We start from the raw sequence: 19,624 nt of genomic DNA on the forward strand, positions 1-19,624 counted from the left end.
CAGAGAGAGAGAGAGAGGGGAGTTGTGAGAGGAGGACGACGTGACGGGAGCACCCAAAACAGAAGCTCTCAGGAGTACGACACACACACGCGCACATACACACGCACACAGAAATAAGCAAAACAGAAAACACTGGATCATATCTACAGCAGATTTGGAGATTTGTGCGGCGGGATACGTGGTGCGGACTGTTACGCACGACAGCGTTTCCCTGCGGTAAAAAAAAAAAACACCCCAAGCTTTTCGGACAGGAGGCGCGCGGCTTGCTGCTCTTCCTCGTCAGAACAGAGGGCTCGTAGCGGGGAGGTTTACGGAGCAGAGGACTGACGGCACAGTGGAGGAGGTAAGCCCCTCTTTTTATTTCTCCTCTCTCCCCTCAAAGTCCTCCTAGTGTTTGCATTTTGCTGTCAGTAAAACGGAACCAGCGGAGCTCGTGGTGCGGAATGTCAAGCCTCCGTTTTTACGGGTCGCTCGCTGTCTGTCAATGTGCCATCAGCTGCATGCAGCCTCCTGCTCCCCCCCCCCATTCAAACGGGACATCACACCACGTAGCGGGTGTGATTGGGAAATAAATGGATCGGCATGGTCAGAATACCCTCCAGCAGCCCATGCACGCACCCAGGGCTCCAGCCTCCCCCCCCCCCCTCTCTCCCACCTTCCTCCTCACCTCACCCCTCCATCGCCGCCGCCTCGGATAAATGTCACACTGTTTCCTTTCTTCTTACATAATGCGTTAATGTGCCGTTACAGATGTGGCCCCGGTGTATGCTGGACGCCACATCTGGGCTGCGGTTTGGGTCTCCGCGTGAGTGTGACACGGTGCAGCAGTAGAAATAAACGTGACGCACTGGTATAAATGGATGATGATGATGATGATGCTGTTAAGAGCTCGATTCATCCAGAGCTGGTTGGGTTTATTGTCGCAGAGGAAGGTTGGGGCTCTGAATGGGGCTGTAAAAAAGGCTGCAGAGCTTTGTGTGTGTGTGTGTGTGTGTGTGTGTGTGCGCCACATTACTACGCGGTGTTGAGAGCTGTGACGGACGGTTGTGACATTCTTCGTCATGTGTGAGGCGTTTCGTCTGCTTACATCACACCGCTGCTGCCTGATAACATGGCTGAGGCTTTTTAAAATGTATTTATATATATATATATATATATATATATATATTTTACAACTGGACATCATGTTCATCTGCTGTGCACTTATACTTCAACACTATGTGTTGCTGCGGATGGAGGTTCATGTTGTTTAGTGTATTGTCGTGAAAGCTGCTGTGGGGTCACAACCCACAGACTTAACACGTCTTGTTGTCATATCACTAAAATGTGCAACTAGTCAAGTATTCGTAACGTCAGTTGTTTTGCCAAAACATTCACTGGTTTCAAGTGTGACTATTTGCCTGTTTGCTTTGTCATGCTGTTATGATATTAAACTAAATATATTTTGCTTTTGGACATCTAGACGGACAAAAAAAGCAATTTGTAGTTGTCAACTTGGGTATTTCTACTGTTTTCTGACCAAACAATGAATGGATTCTTATAGAACAGATAAATCACATCTCTGATGATGAAGAGGTGGGTAATTTGAGTGTCAGAACATATAAAGTGAAGCCTTTACATGTCGGCTTTGAAGCAGAAAACCATTGTGTTCCAAAGTGCTCCACATAATTAAGTGTTTTGATATCGTAAATGAGGAAAAAAAAATCAGTCTGGGATATGGGGGAAGGAAATAATGGCACCTCTAAAGGCAGATAGAGCAAAGCAGTTCTGGTGGATTTACCTAATCACAGTTGAGCGACTCAGCAAAGCAGCAGCGGTCGGTTGACCTGTTGAAACAGGCCTGCATGGCCTCGGCCACACCAGACCAGACCAGACCAGACCAGACCAGACCAGCAGTGGCCCCCGAGGTCTCTGTCCACACGCCCAAAAAGCTCCTCCTTCTCCGGCTCAGCCACAGCGCTGAGGAGCCGTTGGCTGCATGTGTGGCAATGCTCACGAAACGCCACGGGGGATAAAGTCATTACAGGTGCGGCGTTTTTGAAAAGCCGGGTCGCCTCGTCGGACTCCCCGGCTGCTGATTCAGTCAGGGGGGAGAATTCCCCCTAACGCGATGTGAACTTTGCTGACATTAACATTTCATTCGGGTTGTTATGTAATTGGCAAAGCTCTTGAGAGGAGGACTGAAAACATTGCTTTGACAGCTCCAGCCGCCCCGGCGAACGCGCTCGTGAGCGAAGCAGAGCGGCTCCAAACACGTCTTCATCGTGTGACGGATGAAGACGTCCCGGCAGAAGGAGAGCATCCACATGTTCTACCCAGTCACAGTCAATATGAACACCACAACAGCTAATCGCACACGGGGATGAGGGGGCTTTGAATTGGAATGTCATTCGTTTGAATAATTCATATAGAACGAAAGCCTCTTTTTCTGGAGCCGCTTGAGGACGCTACCGACATTTTCTTTAGCGTTAACGATGCTGTCCTTCTCCTTCAACATCGTAGGATGTCCATCTGAACCACTTGAGGTCCGTTGGGTCCATACATACAGTACCTTTGATCCAGAACGAGGAGAAACAAATCAAGTAAAGAGACTTACTTTGGTGCATCGATGTGACTGAACGTTGATCAGGTTAAATCTCCGCACTCGCTGTTGCCAAATATAATACAAAAGGCCACTTAAAAGATGGCTTACTTGACAGTTAATGATCAATACATGGATTTAATGCAGTTTAGCCTTTGAATTCATGCTAAAACCAAAACATCTATACATCATCTTTGGTCGGCTTGCTTTGAGTCACATTGAAAGCTGACTGAGAAGCATCTAAACCAAATGAGTTAGTTTGCACCGAATTGCCAACCTTGTGTCCTATGAATTAGTACTAGAATTGTTTTCCCAGTTATCTTGTGATGATATTTTTGCGACGTGAATTGTATGTTCCACACTGGAGTCACAGGAAGGTGTTCTCTTTGATATTTTGAATGGAAAAACAACTGTCCTATATGATCTCATAGCTGACCTTTATCACTGACATTCAAACACTTCTCTCACAGATGTATCACAATCTACAAGCTCTGATGATGAAGTCTGTGTCAGATGACGAAGATAAACTCATCAGCAGATTTAGGCAGGAGCTGAAGAAGCTCGCTGACCCGCATTTCTGTTTCGTCTGACCTCTTGAACGGATGTCTTTAAGAGAAATGTTTTTTCTCTTGTTGCCACTGGATCCCAGTGTCCTCGCTCGAGCAGTCAGATCACGCTCCAACCTGCTGCCGCAGCGCTCAAGGCTTCATGAAAGACAATACCAGGATGAGGTCAATGTCTCACATACCATGTCAGTGTGCCTATATGCATCTCTAACCAGGTGTATTTATAGAGCCTTCCACAATGGTGGTGTGTGTGTGTGTGTGTGTTGGGCATCTTATATAGCGTCTGTCTTTGTCCTGACACAGACAAGAGGACTTGAGAAGACTCTACAGTAAAGCAGTCAGGTTTCCATTGTTATCACTGGCGTCAACATTATTGTTCCTTGGTATCCAGGTAATGTTTTTCTATGGATCAACTCCTTCAAACCTCTCCTAACAGCAGTCAGACGGACAGTTTCATTCTTTACACATTCAAAGGGAAGCCTTTGTTGCTTTGTACACTGTTGTATCTTTGATCTGTGATGTGTAAATGCATACAAGGAGCGTTTTAATTTACTCTCCAGTTGTACCTCTTTTCCTCATTCATCTGCTCGCACTGCAGAGAGTGATTTTCCCAGAATGCTTTTCAACACTTCCCAGTGACCTGAGCCTGATCCGGTTGCATTGAGCTGCATGGTTGATACGTTGTTTGGGTGGAGCTGTTGTGATTGTGATAGTGATAGTGAGAGAAGAAAAGTCTCACAGCCCTCATTAAAAAAACAAAAACAATCACGAGGCTGCAATGCATTCTGGACAATTGAGGCCGCTATCAGTGGAGTAATCGACGTGTCTTCCTGTTCTTTGTATGCATTTTCCTCTGCATGTTTGTCATACAGCTGTGCCAAGTTGTAACGTGAGCATTTGCTGTTTGCCTCTGATGGACACCAACATGTGACATTGTGGATATTAAATACATCTTGCTATTTAGAGGGCATCTGTTGAGATTCCATATTTTACTTGTTGTCAACAAATCTGATGGAAAAAACAAAACCAGCGAGGAATTGATCATAGAAACAAGTATTGTCTGGGTACCCAAAGCTGGATGTATCTTATTGCTCTGTGCCATAAAGCTCCATTGTTAACCAAAAACTATTACAACACTCAAATTAGCCTTCCTTCACTCGGCCATTATTATTTTGACTTAATCCCACCCACATCCTCCTGCTGCAGCAAATACACAAATCCACAGCTGAAAATAGTCCCCAACAAACGCATTATTTACTTCTGTTTGAGCAACACAGCAGCTGTTCTAGGAAATCATTTTTCTTTTTTTAAATGAATGTATGTACTCCTCACCTGTTTTTATTTCAAGACACATATCTTCAAAAGCAATCAGTACGCCACAGACATGGTAAGAAAGTCAAGTGTAAAGAATAATGCCGGCCTTATTTCATGTTATCCCGGTTTGATAAGTTCACACTATGAATGAAGAAAAAACAAACAGATCATCAACATTTCCCCGGAAATGCAAAATACACCATGAGCCACTTCTTTGATGGATGTTGCTCATGTACTTCGGCCACATCTGGTCACATTCTTTCTACTCAAACTATCTTTTATTGCTCCTAACAAACACGCTTGATTATACACATGCACGCAGCTTGAACATTGAAATAGAGAATGCTCAGTAATTTTAAGCATCTGAAAAGGATCCTGCCGACACACTTCTGCCGTTTATGCTGCTCGCCCCGTTGACCCGCTGACCTCTGTGACACTCATGTGACAGGAAGTGTTTAGTCACAGTGTTGACGCCTCAAGTCTTTTAAGTGTTAAAGTGACCTCCGTCACATTGACCGCTGTCGGAATCAGACGACCGCACACAGACGCTCCTTTTCTTTCTTTCTCTGAAGCCTTCATCCACAGACGAGGTTAATTCACAAACACATTCTCCTTGTTGGGCTTCACACTCAAAGAAACTATGTCCAAAAGAAAAAAGACAAGCCGGCTAGAAATCCTACCTCTCTCTTGTGCGGCTGTCCAACAGTATTAGGATCACTTTCACTTTTTCCACAGTCTCCTTCAAAGGAGTTGCTGCAGTATAATATGTGTCACTGGCGCGGATTGTTAGCACGATAGCAGAAGTCCTTTTGATTCCAACATGGCTTGATTCTTAACAGGGCGCTGCTGCTTGTTATTCCTCCGGCTCTTCAAAGCCCTCTGTGAATTTCTGCATCCATTATTGCTTCTCACATCTCTTTTGTATTATTCATTTAACCTCGTTCGATGGCTGTCGCTGCTTTAGGCATAAACGAAAAGATTTTGTCGTTGTGCGAATGCCGTGGTTCTGTTGCTGAAGTTATTTTGACGTGGAGAGTCGGAGGGAGCAAGTCTTGATTGTGTTTAGTGCAACAGGCAGCAGCTGGTGAGGGCGTTGATCCGTCACCCCCCCGGGCACATCCCGGGGCAAAGAGCGGCATCGCCACGCTTCGTCCTGCTTGGCTGATCACAGATGGAGAGACAAGAGCAGAGAGTTTGACAGGGATGATTATGAGAAAGAGTCTAGGCGTTAATACATGTTGAGGGATTCCTTTTAAATCAACCAGCCAACAGGCCCTCTCTGCAGAATATAGGACTATGCCTCTAGCCTTTTTGTATATCCCTCTACTAGCTTCTGTATATAATTGGGTAGGCCACTGGCACCAGGTAGCGTAACCACTGACACACTAGCAATCACTGTGCAAGAGAGTTTTTTTGGAAATGTTGAAGAGACCTGTCATCCACTTCAGGCGGAAACCTGCGGGTCTGAAAAGTGAAGCCAAAGCAAAGGTGCCTTGAACTTGTTTTATTTTTAATGGCCAGCAGGGGGCGACTCCTCTGGTTGTATAGAAGTCTATGAGAAAACGACTCTACTTCTCTCTTGATTTCTTACCTCAGTAAACATCGTAAACATGAGTTTATGGTCTCAATCTCTAGTTTCAAGTCTTCTTCAATACAGCATGATGTTCATTTAGTAAATGATGGTCCATTTATTAAGATAAACCATAAAGCAGGGTATGCTTTAGGGCGGGGCTACGTGGTGATTGACAGGTCGCTACCACGGCGTTGTCTGGTCAGGGAGTTGTCCGAGTTTTTGTCTTACAACTTTAACCCTTTAACACCATATTTTCAGTTCATGGAGGTTAACTGTAATTATTTTATTTGCCTTAAAATGTCTTGTCCAGCGTTCAGTGGTACTTAACGACACCCTTTCGTGTCGCTTCTGGTTGCAAAAAGCCAAGATGGCATCGGCCATAAACCAAGATGGCGACGGCCAAAATGCCGAACTCAAGGCTTCAAAACGGCAACCCACAAAAATTGATGACGTCATGGTCACTACGTCCACTTCTTATTTACTGTCTCTGATCTGCATGCCAAATTACCTCTTTTGTTCGTTCTTATTTCCGGTAGTTTGATGTTTCCCCACCCTTATTCCGTGAAGAGCAGCCCCTCTGATTAGCTAATACTCTTTGCCTTCTTCACACAATTATTCACGCTTCTTGCTGATGAACAAGATTTGTTCTAATTACTTAAAATAATTATTTTCTGTTTAAATTGGTGCTTCAGAATAATGTCTTTAAATCCCAGAGTATTGGGATCCTGTCAAAAGCCCCCAATTGCAGTCAATGCAGTTTTAATAGATTACATAGAATGGATAAAATGTTTGCCAAGAGCCCTTATTTAAAGTATCACATACTATCCTAAAAACACAACGATCAGTTTTTTCTTCTTCAGAAGGCATTATTTACATAACTAATAATGTTTTTAGAAGAATTTTGCTATGATTGTTGTGTTTTACAGTAGTTTATTTTTCCTGTATGTCAAATATGTTGGAGGTTTAAGAGCCAAGCTATATGAAACCGTAACTTCCCTAAAAGTCTTTCTATTTTATCTCCCTCTTCTTGTTGACTTCTGGGTGGTTTGGTTGCTCAGAGATCCCGTCCACATGATCCACACGACCCCAAGCATTCAGCCGGCAGTCATCTGCCGAGCTGAAGTGTCTCTGATCAGTTCTCTGAATCCCTAAAAGCCTCGAGGTCACAGTGTGACAGCTGACCCTGCACTCCGAGGTCTAAAGACAAGAAAAAGGAATTTTCCCTGCAGCAATGAATAAAATATCTCATTAATTATTTTGTTTACCAACTCAGGAAGCTGTTTTTAGTTTTTTCTTAATTCAGCGTCGGGCAGCTGAGCGCAGGCAGGAGCCAAACCATGACTGCTGCAGCTGGAACCAAAAGAAAACAATGGCAGGAGGCTCAGAGGATGCGATGCACAAACAGTACTGAAACATCTCAAATTGCTATTCATTCCGATTTATACTTCAGCTGTAATTTGCGTGTGGAAAGGATGATGGAAACCAGTCGTGGATGAGCCCAAAAGCTCGCTTGTGCCTTGAAGTGCATGTTGTCAGCTGTGCTGCTGAGGCTGCATTGTTTGTCTCACTGTGTTGCCAGCTGATTGATGGAGCTGCAGCTCAGATTGACAGATCTAGCTCAGCAAGCCACTTTTCCCCTAAAGCCAGCCTGTGAAAAAAAAACCCGCCTCTGAGGGTAAATCAGTAGGAAGATAAACTCTCGCCCCTCTGCAATTAGCACCGTGTCATTTTGGGGTTTTGAGGCAGCCGATAATGTCACATCTCGCTCGTGTCTGTGGCTCAGGTCTTAACATTTTTTTGACAGCCTGGGCCTGCAGACTCGGGAGGCTGCGTTATCCAGCGCTCGTGTCACTTCCCCCTGGAAGCTGTTGTCTTTTAATAAGCGCTCGTCTCACATTTGTGCCGTCTGTGCGGCGTCTGGTTTCCGTCACCGTGGACTGGCCGGGACTCGCAGCCAAATTGACGGCCTGCTGAGGAGCGCTGGCAGCGGACGTACACGCGAAAGGAATTTGAATACAGCAACGAGCGTGTGACCTGCTGTCTGCCACTGGTTTGTTGCATTATGCCGTTGGCAGTGCGTGTGTGTGAGACACAGAGAGAGAGACAGAGAGAGAGACGGAGAGAGAGAGAGAGAGAGAGAGAGACGGAGAGAGAGAGAGCAGTGGCCAGAGCCAGAACAAAGCAGTCTGCGACCGGAGGACTTGGGTGTGGCACTCATGTTTGATGAAGCACCAAATGAAGTCTGATGTCTCAATGCCAGTGCTTTAAAGCCTCTCTTCATTTCAGCAAACCTCAACACTTTTAGGAGGTCTGACCGAAACGTGTCTCATCAAGCATCAAAAACTGTCAAAGCACCAAAGTGTTGCATTGCTCTGTCAGGTCTTGTTTACATTTTCCTTCATCAGGTGTTTCCTGATTCAAGTCTTAATCTTGTCACTTTTTTCGAGCACAAACATCCAGGTCCAGCTTCCCAGTTGTGAGGATTTCCTGCTCTTTCTCTTGTTTTATTTGATCGTAAACTGAATGTCTTTGGCTTTTTTGGATTGTTGGTTTGGCAAAATAAAGACGTTTGAAGACGTCACCTCGGGCTTTAAGGGACATCGTTCACATTCTCTGACGTTTTATAGACCATGTGGTTAATTGGGAAAGTACTCTGCCTTAATTTCGCTTCTTGTATGGCTGTTGAATAAACAGAAGTATGTTCATATAAGTATGACTTTGGCATTTGTGCCAAAATGTAAGTGTCTTATTGTCGCCTGGATCAAAAACATCCAAATAACCCCCCAGCTCCATACATTTACTCTGTGTCTCTCCTTCGTTTCCTGTCTCTGTTCTTCTGGCCCGAACAGCTTAGTCATTCTGCCAAGGTTGTCTGAAAGTTGCTCCGTCCTGCAGTCCGTCCTGCTTTGGTGCTCGGCTCTAAACTGGGACGCCACAGTACGAATATAGCAGGCGGGAGCCGGTGGTTCAGTGGCTCAAAGTCACATGATGTGCAGATCGGACGCTGCAGGTTCCGACATCTTCTCCTCTGTCTTGTTAACGTTTGTGTCGCTGTCCTGTAAAGAAGACGAGAGACTCGTCGTGGTTCTCTGGAGGAGAGTGGCAGCAAATTTGCCTAAAATGTAAACAAGCCACTATTATCTAATTTTAGGTAAATGTGGAGGAGGAGCTATGAACATGTGATTATGCTGTTTAACATGAAGTACCACATCTTTCTTCGTTCTTTATGAACATTGTTAGCTGATGATGTCTTTGTGTCTGGCCTTCATAAACGCTCACCACAACAATGGAGACCCACATGTTTTCATCACATGTGTTTGTGGCTCCTGCTGTTTTCTACGTTTCCTCATACAAAGAGTTGTATGCGGTCTTCAGTCAAAGTTTCTCCTAAAAGCTTTCCTACGAAAGTCCAGCAACACGCTGGTTACATGCGTTCAGTCTTTTCAATTATTAAATATAGTGTGATAGGACAGGTGGACAGGTGGACGGATCTTGATGATGTTTTCAGATCTGTGCTCAGAGAACACTTCCACCAAAGGAAACATTTCAGCTGCGGGCACGGATGTATCGGGAAGCAATCAGCCTTCTCTGCAGGGATTTAAAGCTGGCTCCTTCTTCCACCTTTTCTCTTCATCATTCATTCATTCATTCATTCAGCCACTCATTCGTCACTCATGGTCTTGACTGGCTACATACCTCTTCATCCCCAGTTGCTAGGAGCCAGATTCACTCGCTCGCTCTTAAATAAGCAGCTAGTTGGTAACACTCAGGGTCACTGCTGGTGAGCTTCACAGAGGTGTTTCTCTCTATTTATTGACTCGGCTTCAGGTAAGAGAGATTATTCTTATATTTATGTTCAGACTCAGTAAAAAGAGGCATATTTTCAGTCTTTTTAGGTGTGATGAAGCTTTACAGTTTTCCTCACATTTTGTGAGATCTTCAGTTGTGTCGTTGTTTTTCCTCTTATTCCCGATCTGTAGCTGACGGCTGGCTTTGTCAACAACATATCAAAAGATTCATCTTACTGCAATATTGTAAGATGCAGTATTGGAGGCGAAAATCTTTTAATTTGGCTTCAGTAATATTGAAATGTTTGAATGATACTTGTGATAATATCAAACAATGGAGCTGAAGCAGTTTAGTTGATTAGTCGATCAATATAAAAGAAGGAAAATGAAGCATTTTTCACTAGTTTCAGCTTCTCACATGTGAATATTTTCTGGTTTTCTGAGGCTTAGGTTGATGATTCAAAACATCTGAATATGTCGTGAGAGAAAATAATTGACAGATGTAATCAAAAAATGGAAATAATCGTTACTCAATAGAATGTAATGAAACAAAGACGAAATACAAGACATGTAAACAAACTCAACATGGACCAATACAAAGTGAGAACAAACATCTTAAAGGAGCAGTCGGGGAAGCACAGTGGACTCATCGATAATGAATAAGGAGCGACATCAGGGAGTCTCAGGCTGCTGTTGTGTTAATGAAAAGCTCTCCGTTCCCTCTGAGGCAGCAGCTCCACCGTCTCATCTGGAACAATGATGAAAGCTGCTCGTGTAAAGCGAGCCGCACACGAGAGCTCTCTCATTGGTCGGTGGAGAACGAAGGGAGGCGGGCGATTGGCTCGTCGTTTCTGAGGAGCCGCGATGCGGTTGGCTGTTGTCACGGTGCTGATAAGTCTCACCGGGGGGGGGAAAGTGTGTGTGTGTGTGTGTGTGTGTTTGTGTGTGTGCGTGGGTGTGTGTTAAAAAGCTAAGGTCAAGGTGAGCGCGGTAGGGTTTCATTTAAGTCGGAGCAGGGTGTGAAAACTGGCCTGCTGTTGCTACATGGGTGTGAATGAAGGGTCTTTGAGTCATGACACGCTCTACACACACACACACACACACACACACACACACACGCACACGCACACGCACACACACGATTAATAACCTAGGTCCACATTCATGCCACTTCTTTGTCTCCCAGTCTCTGTTAAATTCATAAATTACCAGTAATAATATCTACTATTAATTAAAGAATCCTGTTTCTTTACATAATGTAACATGTTCTGCTCACATAAAGGTGTTTGTAGTTGTGTTTTGTAATGTTTGATTCATTGCTTGATATTGCAAGTGTTCATATATAGGGAGGAACAAATGACATGAAAACCTTAAAGCGAGGCTGCGTGACTGTTATGAGAAAAAATAACACACCGTTAATCCCTGACAAATCAAAAGTGAAATCCATGAGCAAGTAACAGTCTCGCTTAAAAATGAAAGCTCACAGTCATGAATTCAACATGTGACTACAAAGGTTAGGATTCATTGCAGGTAGGGCTGCAAATGATACTGTCAGATATTTATATTTTTTAATAAATCGCTTATTTAATACATGCAGAACATTTTGCAAAATAGCCCATCACAATTCCTCAGAAACCCAAGATGTCTGCAAATGTCTTGTTCTGTCTAGCCAACAGTCCAAAACCCTCAAAATATTAAATACACGATGATTTATAAAACAGAAAAGAATCCTCTCATTAAAGAACCTTAAAAACAGAGAATCCTGATATATTTGGCGTTATTTGCAGCGTTGTTTTATCTGTAACAGTTCCTCTAGTTCACTGAGCAACCGCATGGATTCGCTCCTTTTGTGTGTGTGTGTGTGTGTGTGTGTGTGTGTGTGTGTGTGTGTGTGTGTGTGTGTGTGTGTGTGTGTGTGTGTGTGTGTGTGTGTGTGTGTGTGTGTGTGTGTGTGTGTGTGTGTGTGTGTGTGTGTGTGTGTGTGCGCGCGCGCGCGCGCTTGCATTAAACGCAATCTCGTTAGTGCATATATTGGGTTGTGAAGATGAGATGGCAGCCTCCATCGTGGCCTTTTAAGCTGATTCCCCTCCCACTGTGATGCTCCCTCACTTGACAACATTGAAAAACCCTCAAGTGTCTTCACCGTACCACACATGTCACTTCCTGTGTGCAGATGAGGTTTCGCACCTTTAGTCTTCTGAGAAAAGATAACATCATAGAAGCAAAACGCCTTCAGCATCAGATAAGTTTTCCTGTTTCAGCACCTATACTATTTGTTAATTTACTGTTGTTTTTGTTTTTATCGTATTATTTGCATCTGTTTATGTTGAGGTTCGTTTTGCCCATCTGTTTCTTTTGTGTGTTTTTTTTTTTATACAAATAATAAAAATCACTTATTTACATTTCAAATCTATTGGATCCTTGCGTCAAATCCCGTATTCATTACCCTTGTGTGTGAGACTCAGAGAGCCGTGCTGATTGCTGAAGGAAATTTAAATCTCCCACCTCTTCAGTTCATCTCCGCCTGGCCGACAGTTGATTAGGTGGTCGAGACAGATTCAGGCGGAGCAGCTGCTGCCAGAGAGAAAACAATCAGAGACTCTCTCACTGGCTTCTAAGTGGATTTGGTGGCTGGAAGGAGGGATGGAGGGATGGAGGGGGAGGGGATACGACGTCTGTGCTACGTGTCTAGATCGCCTTGTGGACAGTGTGTGTGTGTGTGTGTGTGTGTGTGTGTGTGTGTGGTTAGATGTGCCTTTTGTTTTTATGATGGGAGTGTGTGTTGCCAGTTCTGCGCAGTGATTCGGTTTTTGCCAGCAATGTGTTGGACACGTGTTGGGTTTTGTGTGTGTGTGTGTGTGTGTGTGTGTGTGTGTGTGTGTGTGTGTGTGTGTGTGTGTGTGTGTGTGTGTGTGTGTGTGTGTGTGTGTGTGTGTGTGTGTGTGTGTGTGTGTGTGTGTGTGTGTGTGTGTGTGTGTGTGTGTGTGTGTGTGTAAGATGATTTTAATGATCCATGTGGAGAAAACTGGGTCGTTTCACCAACAAATTAATAAGATACAGATAAGAAATGGTGCATTTTACCAGGAAATTTCAATGTATGATGATAAGAAAGGTGTGTAATTGACGACATTAAAATTACACTCAGTCACCAGTTTATTAGGTGCTCAAACAAATGCAATCCAGTACAACAATAAATCCAACCTTAATGGATATAATGTCAGTTCCTGTTAAAACATTTTGAGAGGGGTTTCTATTGTATAGCGCCACCTTATTGATATAATAGTGCAGAGGTTGAAGGAGGTTTCAGATCCTAGAAGATGGATGGATGGCAGCATAGGAAACACTGTCTCGAAGGCCCCACAGTTGAACCAATGACTCTCCTCATTTTAGGACTGTCGCAAAGCAGAAAGCATTAAAAACCCGACCCGATGTCTTTGTCTGTTGCTCGCACACGTTTGTTGTTGATGTGAAGTTTCATCTCGTCTTCATCGCCGGTTGTTGCTGCAGCACTTTGTGACGCACTCTGTGGCTGGATTCATCTTTTGTTGAAGTGTGTTGAAGGTGGTGAGAGTTTGTGGTCGTACTTTAAAGGAAGCGGAAAGAGCTCAAGTCTCTCTTTGTCACTCGACTGTCGTTTGATACGGTGAGTAAATCCTCTCAGGTAAACGATAACAGACTACGAGCAAATATCTAAGTTTAGACAGTTATTTGTCTCTGTTCTTGACTTGCTCTGTCTCTGACCCTTCACTAAGTCCCGCCCCCTAAAAATCATTCACTAGCGTTAACACTTCCATGCTATGCTAGCTGCTGAAGGTATACTGAAGGTATACACGTGCTGCGTTTGCTTTTCAATGATTGTAACGGTAAATAAAGACCCGGCTTCGCAGGAATAGCGTTGTTCTTCAATTTCCTTGTCCTCTGTCTCGGCCTCCAGGTGACGTGATGGTTCACGTTGACACTGTGATCTGTAGCTGTAGCTTCTGTCTTTATCTTTTCAACCTGTTTTCACTGCTGAATCAGTTTGACATCCTGGATATGTCCTTAACACGCATATTATAGACCCTTCTGTCTGCTCTCTGAAACAGCTCTTTCCAAAAATGTAATATTTCTTCAGTGAGAGCAGTTGGTGACAGTGTGGGCTCCACGGTAGCTCTGACAGCTTGACGGAGTAACGGCGAGGGGCGGGGCTTAACGAAGGAGTCAATCCAGTATAAAAACAGTAATGTGATGGCGGAGTGGAAGAGGAGTTCACACATTTACATTTTAATATGTTTTCTCTTGCATTTGATCACCTTTACTCACAGTAGACTTCCTCTTTCTTTAACGCTGCATGTTCCACATGAGCAAAGCGTGTCAGTTCCCTGAGAGGGCCGTCATGGCGGAGCAGGCTTCCTCTCCATTACCCCATCGCATCAGTGTCTGATTTATTGATGAGCATGGTATCGTCTTTTCTGCTGCCGGAGCGGATTCACACACGTGTCTTCTGTATTATTCATTTCTGCGTGGTCATGCGTGTGAAAATTCACTGCGAGTGTGTATTTCTATGTGTATGATTTCATGTTAATGGCTGAGAAGACATGGTTATATATATGATGATGAGGATGTGTTGTGGTGATTGTGTGTGTGTGTGTGTGTGTGTGTGTGTGTGTGTGTGTGTGAGACTACCTTCGGTCCCACCCTGTTTTAAGCGTGCCCTGAGGCTTGTCCTTGTGGGAGATGTGTTTGGCCTATTGGCTGCATTCTTGGGACTAAATGGAGTGTACCTAATCCACGTCATTGATATCCCCACAGACACACCCCCACACACACACACACACACACACACACACACACATGCTGACATACACACTCGCACAAAGCAAGCGTCTTCCCTCAGGGCCCTCTGAGCAGGAAGCAGACTGGTGGCCAACTCTGCAGACGGACCCTCAGTGAAGCTTTGCTCTTTAAAACGTCATCGTGAATGTGACGCGTCTAAATGTTAATCAGGAATAGCTGTTGGCCATGAAGCCTCATTACCGTATTAATAATCTTATTTGAGCATCTCTGACATCATCCAGCGGGATTTGGCAAGCGCAGCTGAAGAATTTGACACCACTTTCTTTCTTTTTTTTTGTATTTGTCCCTTTCCCTTCACTGCCTCTTCTCTTTGGACACTTTTTCTTTTTTTTCCCCGCCTAGCTGACAGAAAACAGACATTTGGTCTGCAGGCGACATGAAGGTCTTAAAAACATCCTTCGAGTTATTTGAAGGGTCAAGTTCAGTCTGGAATCTGAGTCGGGAGCGTACAGCTGTGAGTTTTCTGTGATATAATCCCCGAGCATTCAGTTCCTCTGTGTGATCTAAACCGTACAGGATTGGATTTGGAGGGCAGAGATGGTGACTGAGGAAGGGATAATCATTGGGCCAGGCATCTTTCAGGAGAAGCAAAGTGAGATGTGTTTGAAGGGTTTCTGTAGCTCAGAGGATGAGAATTTCACCTCAGTTGAGCTTTTTTGTGGGGGGCTGAGTATTGCTGATACGATACTTGAGTTTCTGTACTGATACCAAAACTCAACAGTTTTTTGCTACAATAATGAATCATTATTTTTCATAAAGCAAAAGAAGCCAAACTTCTAAAATGTTAAAGTCTCATGTCCGAATGGTAAAAATCAAGCTACAGCCAGCGGCCAGTTAGCTTAGCTTAGCATAAAACTGGAAACGGCTAGCTTGGCTCCGTCCAAAGTTAACTAAATCATACTATCAGCACCTCCAAAGATCACTAATTAAAACATAATATCTTATTTGTTTAATCCATAAGGACACCAAAGAAGAAGGATGGTTTTTACAGAGGGTTACGTGCCGGACTATTTCTTGAAACCCACATTAAACTTTTTCAGTTCGTATTTAACGGACAGATATGAGTGTGGTATTGATGTTTTCATTAAATTCTCATCAAGGAAGCAAATAATTCTCAACATTTGCAATTGTTCCTTTTAGTAAACGAAGCCAAACTTATCAAACGTGATTAAAGGAGGTGCAAAAGACCTCAGCAAAAAGCCTTGATGCCAGATTTCAGAACGTGACCGTTTTTGATATTCAATGTTGCGTCATTTCATTTGGTTCCAAACATTTTTTGTCACACACTACTAATCCCATAATCTGAGGATATTGTGCATTTAAATGCCTCAAACTCATTTAATTAAGTGTTGTAATTATCATGTAATTCTTTACATGAATCTTATCTGAGGTGTAAGTGAGTAACTGTAACCAGCGCCGCTGATCTCGTTGAGGTAAGACCTTGATTTATGACCCTATCTGGAGTTGTCTTTGCCAGGGAGCCTTTTGTGTCCCCCTCTTAGCCTCCAGGGTGAGAACTGAACACCGTCTCTGCAGCCATTTCATCCATTTTTCAATGATGAGGCGCAGTGGAGCGTTCAGTGCCAGAGGTCTTCACTCAATAACATAATCAGTTGAACACAGAGAGAAGATGAGAATCTCTATCAGCTCCACATTCGGCTGCTAGCTCTATTCCCGCTGTTGCCCTAAAACTGTAGTTGTTCAGGACATATCGGTTATAGAATTAACTCCCAAATATCAGGGACGGGTCAATTTCACTTGTTCCCTTTTTTTCTTTTGTCGTTTTTTGTTGTTTGCTTGTCAAACAGCTTGGACATTTTGGGGTTTTCTGTTTATGAAAGTAAATTGTGACATTTTGGTCGCCTACAAATGTCTTGTTCAGCATATTGTGTCACTTCTGGTTGCAAAATTCAAGGCCAAATTGCCAAACTCAAGGCTTCAAAACGAAAGTCCACAAACAACTTGTGACGTCACGCTGACTACGTCCACTTCCTATTGGCAGTGCACTATTGTGTTGGAGAGTGAGGCCCAGATTTTGTCGATGGTAGTTGTGGATTGTCAAGCTCTGAGAAACAACATTCACTCAATCCGCGTTAGCGTGATGTGTGTGTTTTTCCACTTCACAACATGTCAAGGTAAAAGAAGTGGTTTCCCTGGATGATGCAGTAATCCATCTAACATCTCACTGCTTGTACAATTACTCCCTCAGATATATAAAACAGATCCGTTGACCAAATGTGTTCATATGTTGTTGTGTATTCCTGTTTTATTGTAGAATAGCGCCAACTAAGCACCTTACATTTCCTGTAGCTGCTCGCCAGTGTTTTTGATGGCTATTCCGATTCGGAAACCTTTTTGTAAACATTGGACTTTCAGCGTGCTGAGTATATCCTGTCCTTTTGCGTTTCATGGCCTTGTTGTGTTTGACATCTTAAATAAAGCCTCAGTTTGTGTTTCTCCTCAAAGTCAGTCTCATTTGGAGGCGGCCCCGTGAGCCTTAATGAAGGGTTGAACCAGTCTCGCATCCTGCAGAGCACCGTCATTACCTGGCGTTGCACCACAGCCCAGATCTGCACTTGACAGTTGTTTCTTCTGCCCCCCCCCCATCTGTCTGACCTGCTCAGAGCACTGCAGTGGCAGAGACAACAATGCAGCTTGTCAGGGAGGCTTGTGAGTAATTTAGGCCGTCCTGCAGGTTCAGACTCTCAGGTTTCTCACGATTAAAATGTCCAGTGCTGATCAGAAACAGTGAATTATCAGAAGAGGGCCTGCTACATTTTTTGCTGGTCTGCATATTCAAAGTGATCGTCACAGGAAATGATTCATGGGAAGAGGGCAAAAACAATGCAGAGATCTCTGTGGCTTAAAATGTCTGAGGTGGAAGTGAAAGCAACCACAGTGCCGCGTTTTCCCCTTCGCCTCTTATCGTGTCATGTTTCACCAGAACGAAAAGAGGACCTTGAAGCATCTTCCTCTTTCCCTAATTAGAGACTCATTTCCTTTTGGATTTCAGGGTAAGAGGGAACAGGGGAACAAGTGAATGTAGGGCAGAAAAGCCCTCACATTGTTATTGTGTCTGCAGACTGGTTGAATTTGCTGAAACACAAGGTGTGGCACACACAATAGGTGGGGTTGAGACAAACAATACAGGCTTTTCCTCCAGAAAACAAATCAAAATGTCAAACGGTATTGCTTGGAAACGGTGCTACCATTTAACCACCTACAGATAACAGTTTCCCCGAGTGAAACACCTAATTTCCTTCACCACGTCACCTTGTGTGGCTGAGAGGTCTTCCACCTCAGAGTGTTTAGAAAGCCTTTCAACGGAGTTTGTCAGAGCTCAAACATTGTATTTTTGTTCAGTGATCTCAGATTTTTGGATGAAGCTTATAGTCCTTCAGTGAATGCGTTGGACATCCAAGAATATTTGGACTATATGTGAACTTTTAAGTAAGATGTGTTGTTCTCTTTTAGGGAAACCTATTAATTCCAGCCCTCATCAAATGAGATTTGTATGATCATTGTCCAATCTTGCTGTGCAACACATTTTATACCCAACTTGTTTAGTAAAAATGCTCTTTAAATGACTTAAACTGTATTTTGTGTTACACTGAAATGAACCTTAAAGACCTTCGTCTTTGCTCTTCCTCCGTCCGTCCTTGCTGACCACGGAGAACATAACGGCTCCTCTTCCCGTCACTTGAGTGACGCCACTCCTCTTAACAAGCATGTTGCCAAGGTTGGTCTCTCGTGACTCACTCTGACCGGAGTCAACCCCCGGAGCCTCTTGTCTTCTTCATCTGTTGTTTCCTATCAAGGCCACGATGTGCTTTCATATCTGTACCACCATGCGTTATGTACTGTATGTACATCCTACCTTTGTACAGAATAGGATAATTTTGTCTCTTTGCTATCAGCAGTTATCATGAAAAGACTACAACCAACCAATCATCAAGAGCAATCAATCCACTTATCCTACCGGTAGCGTGGCTTGTTCAGCTGTGCCATAGAGGAAATTATCATCCAACAATTACTTACTCGTCAATGCATTCAAGACACACAAAAACGACTTGTTTCACGATCCAATTTTGATGAATTTGATCCAATAACATTTGGAAAGTGTAGACGAGCTGCACGATTAAATGATCCTATCCCCATTCAAATTAGCATGAAGCTAACCAGGAGTTAGCTGGCTAACTAACTAGCACGCAGCATTGAGACGACCAACAAGAAGTGTGTTACATTTTGGGCTATATGGTCCAGCTTTAAGTCCTGGGTGCAAAACATTAAGGCAAACAATAAAAAAGAGAATTAAAAACATATAAATTGCTAATAATTTTTTTTTTATGTCTATCAATTTGCATTGCATTGCATACATGTTCCCTTATCAAATACTGCAGGCTGCTCTTGAATGCATCGTTTTTGGCTCAAGGAGTTATGTGTCGCACCTCCCCAGAGCCTTTGCTGATGAAAGTTGTGCGATCATTAGTGGCTTTAGTGAAGCCCACCTTAGCTTTAGGCTAAGGAAAGGTTGTGGTTATGGCAAATAAACGTGAAGCTATGGTGAGGGTGAAACAACTAAAACACGTAATTAATGGCCGGGAAGGATCGTAACCGTTAGTTGTTGGTCTGCAAAGGGGCCTGAACTCCGGTCTTCTGTATGAAGCTTGTATGCTGTAATGAGCCCGTCCACCTCCCTGACCTCCACACACTCGCTACATAAAGACACAGTACTTCCTGGACCGTCTTGTGCTTTCTCAAGATCTAAAAAATGATCAAAGAGAATAAAAGCCAGAGAAAGACGGTGAGGAAAAGGAGGCTTGTGCTCCAACAGACGGCACGTCATTTTAGATTCCTGTACATCTGCAGAAAGTTTGAGACCCGCTGTCAAAGGCAGAGCCTAAAATGTGGGCGCAAACATGCAATTCGACATCCCATCTGCTGATTGTCAAATACCATCGCTTGT

General features: G+C 43.7%; 1 protein-coding gene across 1 annotated transcript in view; it reads left to right on the top strand.

Moving 5' to 3' along the window:
• Positions 1–19,624, top strand: part of LOC306698651 (unconventional myosin-IXAb-like) — a 126,364-nt gene continuing 106,740 nt past the window's right edge. Inside the window, exon 1 of the mRNA XM_079163067.1 lies at positions 1–343. The gene's annotated coding sequence lies outside the window, so the exon portion shown is untranslated. The remainder of the gene's footprint in view (positions 344–19,624) is intronic.

This window comes from Pholis gunnellus (assembly GCF_910591455.1).
Source record: "Pholis gunnellus genome assembly, chromosome: 7".
Lineage (NCBI taxonomy): Eukaryota > Metazoa > Chordata > Actinopteri > Perciformes > Pholidae > Pholis > Pholis gunnellus.